The sequence below is a fragment of the Monodelphis domestica genome, chromosome X (genome assembly GCF_027887165.1).
Source record: "Monodelphis domestica isolate mMonDom1 chromosome X, mMonDom1.pri, whole genome shotgun sequence".
In the NCBI taxonomy this organism is placed as follows: Eukaryota; Metazoa; Chordata; class Mammalia; order Didelphimorphia; family Didelphidae; genus Monodelphis; species Monodelphis domestica.
This window is the reverse complement of record NC_077235.1, coordinates 56,159,507-56,179,462: the sequence shown is the minus strand read 5'-3', so window position 1 is coordinate 56,179,462 and position 19,956 is coordinate 56,159,507.

The following is a 19,956-nucleotide window of genomic DNA, read 5'->3' as shown; positions in this document are numbered from 1 at the left end:
GACAAAGTTTTAGTATCCAAGACATATAAATAATACAGTACATAAATACACAAACATACAATAGCCATCTCTCCATAAAAAAAGCTGAGAAAGGATATAAATAAGCAGTTCTCACAGGAAGAATTGCAAAGTATTCACATGCACATGGAAGAATGCTTCAAATGACTAATAAAAGGAGAAATATAATCAAAATGAACCTGAGATTTTATATCACACCCTGCAAACTGACCAAAATGACCCAAAGTGGCAAATACAGAGGGGTGGTAGAAAGATACATTGCTGAAAAATACATTGCTGAGGGAGCTGTGAAATAATGCAGCAGTTGTGGAATGCAATATGGAATTATGCAAATGAAGTGATTAAAATGTCCAACCAGGGGAGTCTGTTATTAGACTTATTATACTCCAAAGAAGCCATTGATAAGAAAAGAATCCCCAAATATTCCATATATATCAGTATTTTTTTGTGATAGCTAAAAAATGAAAACAATGGAAATGGCCATCAATTGGGAAATGGCTAAATAATTTGTGGTACTAAATGGCTAAGAAAACTGTGAATATAATGGAATATTACTGTGTAATGAATATAGAAAAACATGGAAAGAGCTATATGAATAGAATCAAAGTGAAGTAAACAGAGCCAAGAAAAAAATATATACAGCAACTACAAAAATGTAAATGAAAGGAACAACCAAATAGGATTTGAATGAAGAGATCTGAGATTTCACCCTGGACCTACTCTTTTGCAGAGATGGGAGGCACAAAGGTGTTACATATTGCATGTTTTCTGACTTTTTAAAAGTATTCAGTTGTACTGATTTTTTTTTCCTCTTTAAGAAGGGCCATATGAGATGGAAAGCTCTGTGGGAAGGGAGAAGGAAAGGATATGGGGAAGAAGAATGGTGACTGAAGAAGTAGAAAATACCACTAAAAACTTATTTTAAAAAAGAAATCTATTTTTTTTTATTTTTCAGAGCTAAGTCAAGGTTCTCTCTGAATACACTGCTTAAAAGGGAACCCTAAAAAAGGGAACCCCATCCAATGGAAAATACATGACCATCTGGAAAACAGAATGTTCTAGTTACCTTTTTTTACACATTTCTAAAATGGATATGTCACCTTATATTTATATTGTATGCTTTACTTTTTTCAAAGACCTTCAACATGATTTTTTGGTTTGCTTTCACATTATTATCTTTAATGCATGTTCCAAATGTCCCAGTGCATTAACATGGGCCCAATTTTAGGTTCTGAAAATAGCTGAGCTAGGCCGCAAAGAAAGGTCAAAGGCAAATAAATGATTTGAAGAAATCAGAAAGTAACTTCCATAGCCCTGGAATTTGAATGTTTAGTGCTCTCAGGCAGTGTGGCTATAGCACTGGTAAGAAACAATAGAATCTCTCTAGAATAAGTTGAATACTGACAGGGGAAAGACCACCTACAAAGCAAACTCTTCCTAAAGAACCAAACTATGTCCATTAATCTCTGATTGGAACACTATTTCTGAGAACATTTTGGAACATTCAGAAAAGGCACAATTACTGCTATTCCACAGCAGTGGGCACTTCACCCAGGCATTTACCTCTCAGTGGAGTATTAAACGCATGTACTTCCCATCCCACCTGTCACTAATCTCCTGCTCCCCTAGAGCTCAACACTTTTCCTTATGTGGTCAATTCTGACAACCCTTTTTCCATTCCATTTTTCTTGGAGCAGAATGACTATAACTTATTGAAAAAGTACATTAGAGGCATGTAGCTCTTCATTTAGAAATTGTCACTTTCAGGACATTTTAACCTTTTCTGCATGAATTAAAGCCCTAATGAGGTATTCAGCAAAGGCACAGTGAGTAAAATTTAAGTTGGTATTATAGGGGAAAGTCTGTTTAAATTCACTGTAGGTGAAATCAAAGACAATATATTAATATTTAACTTCTCATAACATAAATAGGAAATAAGAGAAAAATACTAGCTGAAGAAGTCTTGTAAAGAAAAGACCCCTGCTCCATAACAAAATAATCATGTTTTGGCCATAAAAATAATTTAAAATTCTCTGTAAAAAACAATTTAAGGATTAAATCAATCCATAATATTGAAATCTTAATGAATATTCTTGAGACAAAGCCAGATTTTGGTCTAATCTACTGGAGAATCTCCACTTGCTAGTTATGTAGGATTTAGATTTCTAGCTTTAAGGGGCATTAGGAGGTATCTAGCCCAATTCTCGCATTTTAGAGAGGAGAAAACTATGGGCCAAGGAAGTGAAGGGCCTTGTGTAGGATGGTAAAAGTGGTAAGTGGAAGAGCTAGAACATGGAATACAGATCTACTTATTCTGAATGAAGCATTCTTTCTACAAAAACCACACATTGTCTGGTGAATGTTAAGAAAAATCTATAGCCACAGGAATGATGTCAGTCATGTCATTATGAGAATATAACCATGAATATATATCATACACTATGTGTGTGTATTATATAAACACATATTATGATCATATCTACATATCCACTCAGTAGGGATATTATGTAAGTAACATGTCAACATTAGCTGGAAGAAATGGGTCAGTAATATTATTGACCTAAAATTTTGTTTCCCAAATGTTATAGATATAAATTCATCCAATCTGATAATTTTTCCTGAGATAAATAAGATACAAGAACTGTTTGCCTCCCCTGCTTTTCTAAATGCTTACATTCTGTCTTAGAATTAATACCAAGTATTAGTTTCAAGGCTAGAAAACTGGATTGATTTGCCCAGGCTCACACAGCCAGGAAGTATCTAAGACCAGATTTGAACCCATGACCTCCCACCTATATGCCTGGATCTCCATCCACTGAGCCACTTGGCTGCCCTATTCCCTCCTTTTGAAAAGAGTTAAACAAATCTCAGATGGGTTATCTGAAAGATAAAGGATATCAGTGACAAAATATTATATAGGATTCTTACTGACAACAAAATCATGCTGATCACACCCAACAAACATTCAATGAGCAAGTATCCACTATCTTTTAGGTGCAAAGGAGAACATACAAATGGGGAATGTAGTATTCCATCTTCAAGTAACTTATAACCAAGCAGGAGAGGGATATTAGATGCATACAAAAATAAACAGAATATAAAATATCAATGGGAAAAGTGTATAATAAAAAGAGAAGAGATCCTAGGAAGGAAAACCCACTTAAAGTTCAAAGTAAGGTGGCAGGACAAATGAGACTGGTGAAGGAATGGAGTAGTGATAGGCATTGAAGGAGATGCAGGAATTCAATACAGATGGGGTTCAGAGAAAAGTATTGCTAGTCTAGGTAATTCCATAAGCAAAGTAACAGAAGTCAGTGAAGTGTAAAGTGAACACAGGGAAAGGATAGAAAGAAACCAAGTTTAGATTATAAAAGTAGAGGAGTACTAAGAGACAATAATAACAATAATGATGATTTTTACTATTATCTTTTATAGAACTGTTTAATGTTAGTGAAGCACTATACTTATGTTATACAATTTAATACTCACAATAACCTTGGGATATAGATGCTATTATTTTCGTAGTTTAACAAATGAGAAACTGATGCTAAGAAAGGTTAACTTGCCCCCAGTCACCCAACTAAGTGACTAAGGCAGGGTTTGAATGAAGGAATTACAGTATCACAACATTTAAGAGTTTATGGGCTACTTAGCCCAAATAACAATTCACCAGTTATCAAAATTCATTCAGCCTCTCTCTAAAGAACTCTAACAAGGCAAAATCAGTGATCTTCCCAGACAGCCTATTTCTTTGGCGCATCTCTAATTTAAGGAAGTTTTGATTTTCCTTTTTCCTGACATCAAACATGATGTTGTTTCTTTACAACTTCTATTTGTGGCTTCTTGTTGTCTGCTCTGAAGTCAAACTGAAAAGACAAAATTCTTCTAAATGTCACCTCTTCAAATCCCTGAATACTACTGTCATAACTTCCTTAAGCCTTTTTATGTATAAAAAGTGACAATTAAGCAAAGTTCATTGAATATAAATGAAATCCACATCAACAACAAGAATTCCTGTGTGACATAAACAAAACCTAGAAGGAAGAGCTAGAAAAAGACATCCTAATCAAAATAACTATTTATAGACACTATAAAATATTTGGAAGTATATCTACCAAAATACCAGGAGCTCTGTTACTCAACTAAACAATTTTACAGACACAAATAAGCGATTTTCAGTTAAAGAAATCAAAATTATTAATAAGCACATGAAAAAGTGTTATAAATCTCTTATAATCAGAGAGATACAAATCAAAACAACATTGGCTAACATGACAGCAAAGGAAAGTAATGAATGCTGTAGGGGATGTGGCAAAGATGGGACATTAATTCATTGCTGGTGGAGTTGTGAACTGATCCAACCATTTTGGAGGGTAATTTGGAACTATGCCCAAAGGGAGCCAAAAGACTGCCTGCCCTTTGACCCAGACATAGCACTGCTGGGTTTATACCTTGAAGAGATAATAAGGAAAAAGACTTGTACAAGAATATTCATAGCTGTGCTCTTTGTGGTGGCAAAAAAAAAATTGGAAAATGAGGGACTGCCCTTCAATTTGGGAACGGCTGAACACATTGTGGTATATGTTGGTGATGGAATACTACTGTGCTCAAAGGAGGAATTCCATGGAGACTGGAACAACCTCCAGGAAGTGATGCAGAGTGAAAGGAGCAGAACCAGGAGAACATTATACACAGAGATGGATACACTGTGGTACAATCGAATGTAATGGACTTCTCCATTAGTGGCAATTCAGTGATCCTGAACAACTTGGAGGGATCTGTGAGAAAGAACACTATCCACATTCAGAGGTAAAACTGTGGGAGTAAAAACAGAAGAAAAACAACTGCTTGATTACATGGGTCGAAGGGATATGGTTGGGGATGTAGACTCTAAATGAACATCCTAGTGCAAACATCAACAACAAGGAAATAGGTTCTGATCAAGGACACATGTAATACCCAGTGGAATTACACATCGGCTACGGGAAGGGTGGGAGGAAGGAAGGGAGGGAAAGAATATGATTCTTGTAACAAAGGAATAATGTTCTAAATTGACTAAAAAAATAAAATTGAAAAAATAAAAGTCTAAAAATATTTTTAAAAAATAAAAATTTTTACAGAATAAAGAGAGGACTAACTCATTGGAAAAATATGAATTGTTGATGGGTTCAGCAAGTTAATGAACAAGAAAAATGACAATACTACCTAAATTAAGTAACTTATTCAGTACAATGCCAATCAAATTTCTAAAAGGCTATTTTGGAGAATTCAAAAAAATAAAATAAAATTCACATAGAGGTGAAGAATCTCAATCTCAATGGGAAAAAAAAAGAGGTAGGGGTTGTTGGCACCAGATCTCATGCTGTAATAAAAAAAACAAGAGTCATTAAATTTGGTACTGGTCCATCAGCGAAAAGAATCACGTCCATACTACACAGAAATAAGCAAATACTAGCTTAGTGTTGAAGCAAGTCATAGACTCTGGTTACCGAGTGAAATCCTCAGCTATTTGACAACTGCTGGAGAACATTGAACAACACTTGACAGAAATTGGTCATACCCTAAACGATCACCCTAGTTCAAATATCAATAATATGGAAATAGGACTTGATCAATGATACATGTAAAACCCAGTGGAATTGTGTGTTGGCTACGGGGGGAGGGGGGAAGAGAGAAACATGAATCATGAAACCATGTAAAAATATTCTAAAATAATTAATTACAATTTTTTGATTCAATATAAAAAAGAAATTGGTCATAGATGAATTTTATAACCTATGTTCATTCCATATATTCCAAATGTGAAAATGGCCTAGATATAAAAGGTTACTTTATAAACAAGTTAGAGGAGGAAAGAATAAATTACCTTTTGAATTTTGGGACAGACATAGCTTTCATTATTTAATAAGTAATATGATCACATGAGACAAAATTAACAGTTATAAAAAATTCAATTTCACAAAACAATCTAATTAGTGATTAAAACCTAGGGAAAATCATCGTAAAAAGTTTATCTGATAAAGATATCATATATAAGATGTAAAAGAAACTGACATGTTGCCCAATAGACAAATGACCAAAGTGTACAAATAAGCAGTTTTTATAGGAAGAAACCCAATAATCATATGAAAAAATGCACTTAATCACTAATAAATAGAGAAATTAAAAGTAAAACAAATTTAATATCCAACCTCACATGTATTGGACTGGCAAAAATGATAAAATAGGGGATTGTCAATGTTGTAAGAGCTGGGAAAAAAAGGTCTACTAGGGCTCTGAATTGGTTCAACAATTTTAGAATGCAATTTATATCTATATTCCACAAAACATTAAACTATGTATATTCATTGACCCAGCTATATTCCTACAAAGCTTCTAGTTCAAAGAAACTCAAAAGGACTTATATTTATTAAAATATTTAGAGTAGCTCTATTTATAGTAATAAAAACTGAAATATAAGAAATGTCCTTCCAATTCAGAAATGACCAAACAACTTAGGGCATGACTGAAGCAAAACATTATTGGGCCATTAGAAATGACAGAACGATCAATTTTGGAGAAATTTAGGCATAACTATGAGCTGATAACAATTAAATGATCAGAAATTGAAGAAACTATATACAATGGCAATATATTATGTTCAATGGCAACATTATTTAAAAACATGACTTTCAAAGACTTTAGATTTCTGAATAATACAGCAATCAAATGTATTCCAAAAAATGAAGATGAGTAATGCCACTTACTTCCAATTAGAGAAGTTAAAATACAGGGGGGAAAACATACATTTTTTGAATTTAAGGGCATGGCCAAATGAGAGAATATTTGGATTATTTTTGGACTATCCATTTTATGATAAGGCTTCAATTTCTCATGGAAACACAGAACTTTTAAAATTATATTTTAAAATAATTTTAAAACCATTAAAAAAGTTCTAGGTACCTACTGCTATATTAAAAAATAAAGGAGAAAAGGATTTGGTAGAGGTAAAAATAAAGCTACTTATTACTAAATGAATACTAATGGGTCATGCTCATCCATAAAATGGAGGAGTTGGTGAAAAAAAATTATAACACAGAATCCAAAATTTATAACTAAAAAATAAAGAAACAGAGAATTAAAATAACAGGCTAGAACTTTTTATAAGTTTATTTGTTAGCTGATTATAGAAAAATGAGGTTACCAGGTATGTTCTTAGTTAAGACTATAGTAAAAGCAGATGCTGTCAAAACAGAGAAATTATGAAATCAGATTACACTTAAAGATATAATAGAGCATAGAAATATTTATATTAAATATATATGATAACAATGTTGAGGCTTCTAAATATTTAATGGAAGAAGTATCTGATTTGCAAAAAGACCTATATAATAAGACAATAACTGGAGATGACTTCAATGTGCTTTTTTGATATGCTGACAAATCTAACAGAAAGATAAAGAAAAAGACTATCAATATAAACTGAATGGTAAACAAACTAAATGATAAATTTTTGGTGATGAATGAATACAAACTATATGGCCTATGCTTATTTTTCAACATCATAAAATATATTTATGATTTTGATTTAAAGCATAACAAAGTCAAAGATAAATATGGAAACACTGAATATTTTTTAAAGGCAAGAAAATTTCATTAAATAGGGAAAATAAGAACAAATATGTAAAACTATAAATTCTGATATAAATCACAGAAATAATAAATACTTGTAATAGCAAGAGAGAGCAGTATCACATAGGTATCAAAACTGCGGTGATCCAGCTAATGCAGTCCTCAGAACAAAGTTTATATCTCTGCACATTTATATTAAGCAGAAAAGAAAAAAACACTAATGAAATGAGCCAATAATTAGAAAACAAAGATAAAAAACAACAAATTAATAATCTCCAACAAGGATACATGTAAAAATTTAGAAATTCAAAACAAATATGAACAAAAATTTTTTAAAGAATGCTTAACTACCAAAAATTATCTTATTGAACAAGAAAAATAACAAAATTCATTTGGAAGAGCAAAAGATCAAGAATATCAAAAGATGTAATACAAAAACCATAAAGGAAGGAGGTCTAGCAGTACTAGATTTTAAATTTTATTATAAGGCAGTAATTTTCAAAACCATCTGGCACTGACTAAGAAAAAGAAAAGATCAGTGGAATAGAACGAATATACAACAAATAGTAGTAAAAGATTTTTATAATCTTGTATTTGGCAAAAAGTATAGATTTGGGCAAATGAGATAAGAAATCATTACCTGGTAAAAATCGCTGGGACAATTAGAACTTAGTTTGGTAGAAACTAGATATAAATCAATATCTTAAGCCATTCACTAAGACAAGATAAAAATGGATACATGACCTAGACATAAAAGGAAATATCATAAGTAAATTATACCAAAGAACATATTACCTATCAAACTTATGGAGAGGAGAGGAATTTATGAGTCAACAAGAGATGGAGAGTAGTATGAGATGTAAAATGGATAATTTTGAGTACGTTAAATTGAAAAGGTTTTACATAAAAAACCAAATGTTGCTAAGATTAGAAGGAAAGCAGACAATTGGGGGAAATTTTTCATAGACAGTCTCTCAGATAGAGGTATCATATCTAAAATATATAGAGTACTTTATCAAGTTTATGAGAATAAAAACCATACTTCAACTGATAAATGGGCAAAACAGATGAATAGACAGTTTTTAGATGAAGAAATCAAAGTCATATGAAGGTACATAAAAATGCTTTAAATCAATACTGATTAGGAAAATTCGAAACACAACAACTCTGAAATATCATCTTATACCCATCAGATTGGCAGAAATGATAAAAAGGAAAAATGACAAATGTTGGAGTTGATAGGGAAACGTGGGGTATTAATACACTGTTGGTGAAACTGTGAACTGACCATTTTGGAGAGCAGCTTGGAATTATGCCCAGAGTTATAATCCTTTGTATATCCTTTGATCCAACAATGCTGGATGTAGTTCCCAAGGAGAGTAAGGAAAAAAGAAAAGAATCTATATGTTCCAAAATATTTATAGCACCTCTCTTTGTGGTGGCAAAGTACTGGAAATCAAGAAGATGCTCATTAATAGGGAAATGGTTAAAATATTATGGTATATGATTGTGACAGAATACTACTGCACCATAAGAAAAATGAGTAGATTAGTTATCAAAAACATGTAAAGAACTAAACACAAAGATTTAAACAAGTAGAATCAAGAGAATATTATATATAGCTACTATTATATATACAGCTAATATTTGAAGAATTACTTGTGAATGTTCATTTCCAGAGAATGAACTGCAAAGTGAAAATATGAAGGGAATGAAGTACATAAACAAAATATATTGGACTTCCACATAAACATGGCAGCAATCTAGATGCAGGGCTCTTCCTCTCCTCACCACCTACCAATATAGACTACCTCAAAAGGCAAAAACAAAAAATTCATATAAATGAAGGGACTCTACAGTAGGGCACAGCATTGAAGGTATGTGGGATTTAGGTATGTCCACACTATAAGGGAGTGAAAAAAGCCTCCACCAAAATGCGATCTGATCAACCATCCCCCACCCCACCTACAGAGCCAGAGTCAGAGCCAGCAAGTGCTAGAATCAGTGAGTGAGTAAGGGTCACCTCTAGAACAAGTGAGGGGCACCTATAGGTCCTTGGTAGCTGACTAAGACCACCAAAGACCTACCCCTGAGAACAGCTAGACCTGAACCCCCAGAAGGTTGAAGAATGTAGACCTTGGGTGCCCATGGGGAGATAGCACAGAGAAGGATAGAAAACAGTAGAAGCTGCAGAGACTCAAGAGGTGGCCTCAGGCAAAAACCTTGTTCTCCTCACTCAGTTTTCTGAATGGAAAGGGAAGTAAAAAGCACCATACTGATGGCAAACAGTGCTCAGGAACAACAACTTACCAACACCAAGAAAAAAAAAGGCGTTGAACCTGGATAATTTTTATGGAGGAAACAATCCAGACTACAGAGGAAGTAACAGAAGAGGAAATACAAATAAATGTACCAAAACCTTCGAAAATGGAAATTGGCCACAAGCTCTTGAAGAATTTAAAAAGGAGTTCATCAAAAAGAAGGAAGCCTTCTGGCAAGAAAAGTGGGAAATAGTTCAAAAAGAAAATAACAGTTTAAAGGACAAGAAAGCCCAATTGGAAAAAACAGCTAGAAGCCATAAAAAACAGGATAGACCAAACCAAAAAGGAAAATCAAAATATCATAGCTAAAAACCAGTCTTTAAAGATCAGAATTAGACAATTGGAAACCAATGATCTTGCTAAACAGCAAAAATTAAAGCAAAGTCTAAAGACTGAAAAAATAGAAAAAAACATAAAAATATCCCACTGACAAGAAGACAGATCAGGAAAACAGATCATGAAGAGACAATTTGAGAATCATTGATCTACCTGAAAAACCAGAAATAAACAGAAATCTTGACATCATACTACAAGAAATTATCAAAAAAAATCCCTTATGTTCTTGGACAAGGGAAAAATACACATTGAAAGAGTTAATATAACACCCTCTACACTAAATCCTCAAATACAACCCCCAGGAATGTAATTGTGAAATTCAAGAGCTTCCAAGCTAAGGAGAAAATTTTACAAGAAATCAAAAATAGACAATTCAGATATCAAGGAGCACCAAACAGGATTACACAGTATCTGGTGATTTCCACACTAATGGACCACAAGGCTTAGATTATGATATTCAGAAAGGCAAGTGTAAAGATAATTTTAGGGTTGTGACTTAAAATCTAAATTAATTGGTCGCCAAGGAAAAAATCCAAATTAAATACCCAAGTCAGTCTGGAAATTTATTGTAATTTTAATTAATATAGAGGGAAGGATTTAAGGAGAAAGAGGGAAGAGGGTATAGGTATATATTTCTCCCACCTGGCCTGTGCCAGGGGGAGTTCAAGATTTCTGCCTCTAGGTCTCTGAAGGAGATTAGAGGCTTCTCAGAGGATAAGTTTGGAAAGTAAAGGAGAAAAAACTCAGCCAGAAACTCACCATGGAACCGGACAATACCTTGTAATCACATTAAGATGCCAAAAGGCCCAGCAGGCTGCCACCAGTCAAATCTCCATTGCCAAAAGTTCCCAGTGAGAGGAAGTGAGCCAAATATATAGACCTTTTACCCTTGTGTCCCCTCCTCTAATTGTCCATTCTTTAGTTCTCATCTTCTTTGATTAGATTATATCTTTTGAGTTACTTAAGACTTCTTTATTAAGTTCACCTTTTGTTAGTTACTTGACCTTTTTGTGATTAATTTACCCTTTATAGTTACTTAACACCTTTTTGTATTAAAAACTAAAAATAGACTTAACTTAAAGTTTCAGCTTCACTATAAAGTAAGTACCTTCATTGTTCAATCAGGAGATTACAACTTTATCTTCACCATAAAGTAAGATCTAAGTAGGGTGGAGTAATCTAAATTTCACACAAGAGAATTGGGTCTTCCACCATGGATCACCTACCTATCAAAATTGACTATATACTTCCAGGGGAAAGTATGGGCATTCAACAAAATAGAAGATTTCCAAATATTTGTAAAGAAAAGACCAGAACTAAGTGGAAAGTTTGATATCCAAACACAAAAATCAAGAGAAACATGAAAAGGTAAATAAGAAAGAGAGGGGAAAGGGGAAAAATGTTTTTTTATTTAAAATTGCTTCTTTAAATGCTTCAAATTGTCTATATTAATATATAGGGAAAATGTTATTTGTAACTTTCAAAAATGATATTCACTCTTATAGTAATTAGAAGAATCATTCACAGAAAGATTGGGATAATAAGTAGTATAAGATGATATGCAAAAAAAAAGAAAAATGGAGGGGGGATTAGAAGATGGCACCAAGAGAAACATGAAGAAATAAGATAAATAGGATAATCTATATCACACAAAGAGGAACATGGGAAAGGGAGGGGAAGAATACTATTATAAAAAGGAGAGGAAGAGAGTGCTAATAGGCAATATTTAAACCTTACTCTCAGTGAAATCAATTCTGAGAGGGAAGAGCATCTAGATCCATTGGGGTATCAAATTCTCTCTTACCTTCCAGGAAAAGTGAGTAGGGAAAACTAGGGGGGGGCATGGAGTAAAAAAAAGGGGAGGAAAAGAGAGAGGGTACAGAACTTAATAGACCCTAAAAATAATAAGAAAGAAACAAAAAGGGAGGGGGCATAAAGGGAAGCATATTAAGGGTGGGGATTAGGGAGACTGATTAAAAGCAAACCACAGGTTTAAAAGAATGTAGCAAAAAAAGAAAGGACAGAAATAGGAAAGGATATCAAAATGTTTGGAAAACACAAGTGGCAATCATAACTTTGAATGTGAATGGGATGAACTCACTCATAAAACAAAAACAAATAGCAGAGTGGATTAGAAACCAACATCCTACCATATATTGTCTACAAGAAACATACATGAGATGGGTAGAGAGTCACAAAGTTAGAATTAAAGGTTGGAGCAAAGTCTATTGGGCCTCAATTGAGATAAAGAAGTCAGAAGTTGCAATCATGATATGTGACAAAACCAAAGAAAAATAGATCTGATTAAAAGAGATAGGGAAGGTAATTACATCCTAATAAAAGGCAGGATAGACAATAAGGAAATATCAGTAATCAACAGAAATTCACAAAATGGTATAGCATCCAAATTTGTAAAGTAGAAATTAGTGGAATTAAAAAAGGAAATAGTAAAACTAAACTAGTGGGAGACATGAACTTTCCACTATCAAATCTAGAAAAATCAAATAAAAAAACAAATAAGAAAGAGGTAAGAGAAGTGAATGAAATTGTAGAAAAATTACAGTTAATAGATATATGGGAAAAATAAATAGTGACAAAAAGGAATACACCTTCTTTTTAGCAGCACATTGTACATTCACAAAGATTGACCATGGTCATAAAAACATAGCAAACAAGTGCAGAAAAAACAGAAATAATAAATGCAGTATTTTCAGATCATAATGCAATAAAAATTAAAATTAGTAATGGCAAATCAAAAATAAATTGGAAATTAAAAAATATGATTATAAAAATCAGTTAAAGAACAAAACATAGAAATAATGAATAATTTCACTGAAGAAAATTACAATGATGAGATATCCTTTCAAAATCTATATGATGCAGCCATAGTAGTATTAAGGGGGGAATTTATATCCTTGAGTTCATATATTAACAAATTAGGGAGGTCAGAGGTCAATAAATTGGGCATCTGAATCAAAAAATTGACAGCAAACACATTAAAATTCCCCAGATGAAAACTAAATTAGAAATCCTAAAAATTAAGGGAGAAATTAATAAAATCAAAAGTGAAAGAACTACTGAATTAATTAATAGTACTAAAAGCTGGTATTTTGGGAAAAAACCAAATAGACAGAGTACTGGTCAATCTAATAAAAAAAGGAAAGAAGAAAACCAAATTAACAGTATTATCCAAGATAAAAAGGAAGACCTCATCTCTAATGAAAAGGAAATTAAAGCAATCATTAAAAACTATTTTGCCCAATTATATAGCAACAAATATGGCAATCTAGGTGATATGGATGAATATTTACAAAATAATAAATTGCCTATATTAACAGAAGAAGAAATAGAATTCTAAAATAATCCTGTATCAGAAAAAGAAATTGAACAAGCCATCAAAGAACTCCCTAAGAAAAAATTCCCAGGTCCAGATGGATTCACAATGAATTCTATCAAACATTCAAAGAACAGCTAATCCGAATACTATATTAACTATTTGGCATAATAAGCAAAGAAGGAGTTCCTTTTAAGACACAAATATGGTACTGATTCCAAAGCCAGACAGGTCAAAAACAGAGAAAGAAAACTATAGACCAATCTTCTTTATGAACATAGATGCAAAAATCTTAAATAGGATACTAGCAAAAAGACTACAGCAAGTGATCAGGTGGATTATTCATTATGATCAGGATTATGGTCCAATGGGATTTATACCAGGAATGCAAGGATGGTTCAATATTAGGGAAACCATCCACATGATTAACCATATCAACAAGCAAACCAACATAAATCACATGATTATCTCAACAGATACAGAAAAAGTTTTTGACAAAATACAACACTCATTCCTATTGAAAACATTAGGATGTATAAGAATAGAAGGCCCTTTCTAAAAATAATAAATAGCATATATCTAAAACCATCAGCAAACATCATCTGCAATGGGAATAAATTATATGCATTCCCAATAAAATCATTAGTGAAACAAGGATGCCCATTTTCACCTCTATTATTTAACATTGTACTAGAAACACTAGCAGTAGCAATTAGAGAAGAAAAAGAAATTGAAGGTATTAAAATAGATAATGAGAAGACCAAGCTATCACTCTTTGTGGATGATATTATGATCTACTTAAAGAATCCTAGAGAATCAATTATATGCCAGTGGAAATAACAACTGTAGAAAACTGGCAGGATACAAAATAAACCCACATGAATCATCAGCATTTCTATATATTTCCAACTCATCCCAGCAGCAAGACTTAGAAAGATAAATTCCCTTTAAAATCACCATAGACAGGGGCAGCTGGGTGACTCAGTGGATTGAGAGTCAGGTCTAGAGACGGGAGGTCCTGGGTTCAAATCTGGCCTCAGACACTTCCTAGCTGTGCAACTCTGGGCAAGACACTTGACCCCCATTGCCTAGCCCTTACCACTCTTCTGCCTAGGAGCCAAAACCCAGCATTGACTCCAAGGTGGAAGGTAAGGGTTTTTTTTAAAATCACCATGGACAATATAAAATACTTAGGAATCTACCTGCCAAGACAAACAAAGGAACTGTATGAACACAACTACTAAAGACTCTCCACACAAATAAAACTAGATCTAAATAATTGGAAAAACATTAACTGCTCATGGTAACAATGAGCTAACATAATAAAAATTACAATCCTGTCCAAATTAATTAATTCATTTAGTGCCATACCGATTGAACTACCAAAATACTTTTTTACTGCATTAGAAAAAAACGTAACAAAGCTCATTTGGAAGAACAAAAGATCAAGGATATCCAGGGAAATATTGAAAAAAAAGGTGAAGGAAGGTGGCCATGCAGTCCCAGATCTCAAACTATACTCTAAAGCAGTGGTCATCAAAACAATATGGTACTGGCTAAGAGACAGAAAGGAGGATCAATGGAATAGACTTGTATTAAGTGATCTTTGCAACACAGTCTATGAAAAACCCAAAGATTGAAGCTTTGGTGGCAAAAATCCACTATTTGATAAAACTGCTGGGAAAATTGGAAGACAGTATGGGAGAGACTAGGTCTATATCAACATCACACACCTTACAGCAAGATAAACTCAGAATGGGTGAATGACTTCAATATAAAGAAGGAAACTATAAGTAAAATAGGTGAACACAGAATAGTGTACTTGTAAGATCTCTGGAAAAGGAAAGATTTTAAGACCAAGCAAGAGCTGGAAAAAATTACAAAATGTAAAATCAATAATTTTGATTACATCAAATTAAAAAGTTTTTGTATAAACAAAATCAATACAGTCAAAATTAGAAGGGAAGCAACAAATTGCGGGGAAATCTTCATAACAAAAACTTCTAACAAAGGTCTAATTACTCAAATTTATAAAGAACTAAATCAATTGTACAAAAAATCAAGCCATTCTCCAATTGATAAGTGGGCAAGGGAAATGAATAGGCAATTTTCAGCTAAAGAAACAAAACTATTAATAAACACATGAGAAAATGTTCTAAATCTCTTATAATCAGAGAGATGCAAATCAAAACAACTCTGAGGTATCACCTCACATCTAGCAGATTGAGTAACATGACAGCAAAGGAAAGTTATAGATGCTGGAGGGGATGTGGCAAAGTTGGGAACATTAATGCACTGCTAGTGAAGTTGTGAATTGATCCCACCATTCTGTGGGCAATTTGGAACTATGCCCAAAGGGTGCTAAAAGACTGTCTGCCCTTTGATCCAACAATCGCACAGCTGGGTTTATACCCCAAAGAGATAATAAGGAAAAAGACTTGTACAAGAATATTCATAGCTGTGTTCTTTGTGGTGACAAAAATTGGAAAATGAGGGGATGCCCTTATTGGGGAATGTTTGAACAAATTGTGGTATATGTTGGTGATGGAATACTATTGTGCTCAAAGGAATATGAACTGGAGGAATTCCAAGTGAACTGGAATGACCTCCAGGAACTGATGCAGAGTGAAAGGAGCAGAACCAGGAGAATATTGTATACAGAGACTGTGGTACAATCAAATGTAATGTACTTCTCTAGTAGTAGCAATGCAATGTTCAGAACAATTCAGAGGGATTAATGAGAAAACACTTTCCACATTCAGAGGAAAAACTTTGGTGACAGAAACCTAAAAGGAAAACAACTGCTCAAACACATGGGTTGATGGGGATATGATTGGGGATATAGACTCTAAATGATCACCCGAGTACAAACATAACAATATGGAAATAGGTTTTGATCAAGGACATATGTAAATCCCAGTGGGATTGTGCGTCAGTTATGGGAGGGGTTGGGGGAATGGGAGGGAAAGAACATGACTTGTATCCAAGGAAAACTATTCTAAATTGACTAAATTAAATTTAAAAAAAAGACAAGATATATGAATAGTTATACAGGAGACCCCAAAATAATTACAATTACTAACTATGAAGTCAGGGGATATCTTTTATAATCAAATTCATAAAGTTCCTATATAACCTGATATTTCTGGTGACAAATAATTAAATGCTCAGAAAGAAGCCCTTCTGACAATGATTAAATTCATAAGATTGCTCTCCATTGTGAATTTTCTTATGTTTAATATGCTTACTTTTCCTGTCAACGTCCTTTAAATATTTATTATATTCATAAGGTCTCTTTCAAGCGTGAATTCTCTCAGTTAGTTGAGTCAGCTTTCCAGCAAAAAGCACTTCTACAATCATTACATTTTTAAGGTTTCTCTCCAGTGTGATTTCTCTCATTTTGAGTATGGCTACCCTGATTGAAAAGGCTTTACCTCATTCCTCACATTTATCAGTTTCCTCTCCAGTATGAATTCTGTTGTGTTTAATAAGGTCACCATCCCAGCTAAAGGCCTCCCTGCACTCATTATATTCAAAAGGTTTCTCTCAGTGTGAGTTATCAGATGTTTAATAAGGTCAGCTTTCTGGGAAAAGGGCTTGCCACATTCATAACATGAATGAGTTTTCTTTTCACTGTGAATTCTCTTATGTCAAATAAGATGGTCTTTCTGGAAAAATAAGTTTAAACATCAATTAGATTGATAAGATTTCTCTCCAGTGTTAATGCTCTGAGAATGAAGAAGATTAGTTCTCATAGAAAGCCTGTGCATATTCCATACATTTGTAAGACTTCTCTTTAGTATGATATCTACACAGTTGCTCTTTTGAATTTCTCTCTCAGGTGCCCCAGAGCCTTTGTCTCATTCTAAAATTGCAAAGCACATTTGAGTCATATTCTTCAAGATATTCTTCAAGACCTAAGGATACTAAATTCCTGAAGTTGTCCAGGATTACTTCTTGGTATATTTTTAATAGGGAATAGACATTTCCATTCTCTCTGAATGAAGTATACAGACACAACCCTGAACTATACCAACTCTTGATGGTCCTTGGATATCAGCAATATAGAATCCATTCCTTGTCCCCTATGATCCATTCTCTGAATTATGGTACAGATATCAAAAGAAGGGAGAAGCTGGACTTGTTTTGAGATCAGAAGAATGAAGAGAAATAGTGAAGAAAATTAGAAAAAAGATTAAAAGACTGAGTCCTTTCCAAATTTAGGAGAGCCTCAAGGGTTCAGGCATTCAGGAAGTTACACTATCTTTGACATAGAAATGCTAATTATAGCAACAAGATAAGGAAAATCAATTATGAAAATAAGTATATGCAATAGAATACAAAACTTTCTCTATTTGTGAATAATATAATGTTTACTCAGAGACTTAGAAAATCAATGAATAGAGACAATAGCTTTAGTAAAAGAGAAATGGACAAAATAAATATACAAAAGTTATGAGCATTTCTATACATTACTAACAAAGACTAGGAAGAAAAGAATGGAAATAAAATTCATTTTAAATATATGTGACAAAATGTAGATATAAATAGCACTATAATTTTTACAAAAATAAAGAACTCGATAATTGAAAAGATTTCAATGTTCATGGATGGGATGTGCCAATATGGGGGAAATTATTATTCTACTATTCACTGATAAACCAATCCAGCTACTAAGATAAATTTTAATAAAAATAATAAAAATAAAATAATAAGGAAATTCATTTGAGGAGTATTAGAGGAAATCACAGAAAATAATGAAAGGAATAGGTCCTTTGTGTTATTGACCTCAGTATTATATTACAAATTAATAACTGACTATTATATCATATTTTCAAAGATAAAAGAGTACTACTAGCTAATCACAGAATTAAAAAGTAACAAGCTCTATCAGCAAAAACATAGTATGAGTATTTAGCTGTTTTCATGCAACATTCTTTAAGGGAGAGGTTGACTGCTTACTCAGATATATCTGTTGTTTCATACTTAAAATATTGATTGGGAGAAAAATCATCAAAAACAGCATAGAGATCTGTTATCAGTGCAGACAAAAGAATCAGTTTTGCAAAGAAATAGGATAACACTGAAATTAAAGAAAAATCTTTGGTAGCTATATATCTGGGCCATGTTTCTCTCTCTCTTATATAAAAGAGGCACCTCAAATAACATGAAAACACTCTATGCAGAAATGGCCAAGTATATTATCACTTTTGTCCAGTTGTGGCTTGGTGTCACATAATTCTTTCTAATTAGCATTGACAGTCTTTACATTGATTAGGAAAAAGACAAAATAACAAACTGAGTTTCATTTTACATTTTACCCTCTCCTCCCATCTCTCTCAATATTTAAGTTTTCAGAAAATTTAGTCCTATATTTTATTCCTTTATAAATATATGCCATCATGTAGAAGTGAGGTATAAAGACATTTAGAGTGAAAATTGTCAATAAATTAGATTGAGAAAAAAAGAGATGGTAAATGAGAGTAAGACAATTACTTTGATATTTTCCCCTGTGTTATGTCTCTTTTCTACGCTGCTTTACTGGCAATAGAGTTAAGAGGGAAATAATAAAATGTAAAATCAATAGTGTAAGATCCATGTATTTTATTAATGATAAAAACATTTAGAATGTGAAAGACTATTCAAGCTTAGTTCTGGAACACAACAATAAAGAAAAAAAAACACAAACATATCTAAAATTTAAGGGATGAGAAAAATAAATACAAGACAAATCACTTAGCAATAGAATAAAATCACTATAGATGTAAAGTGATATTGTCCTATTAACTTTTCCAAGCGAACCTATAAAATAAGCCATAATTCTAGCAGGCTACATTACTAAGTTCATTGGTAGAATTTATTTTCTCAACAGAGTAGCTCCCATTTTTTCCAGATATATGTCAAAAAGCTTGTAAAGATACAGAGCTCACATCACATTTTCATAGAATGTGATATAGTTTTTAATGATATGATGATATGATCATAGTTGGTTTATGTTGCTAATGATATTTTCATGTATCAATGTGGTGCTTATATGCACTTACCACATCTAAAATGACAAAAACCATACATCTGTGGGTTATACCTTCCCCCCAAAAAAATCCTAAAGCTTCAGCTAATGAGGTCACACCAGTGTGCAATATGTGCTTTCTAAGGCAACTGCCAGTTTAACACTGGACTTACTTGTCTCTTAACCATTTTTTTATTTACAACTTTTAGTTGGAAAGTCAACTATTTGGAACTTCTCTTCATTCATTCATTGAGAATCATCAGCACTACCAGGTCAATGTGTGAAATCAGCAGAATTTAACACTAAACAAAGAACAGCTGTGGAAA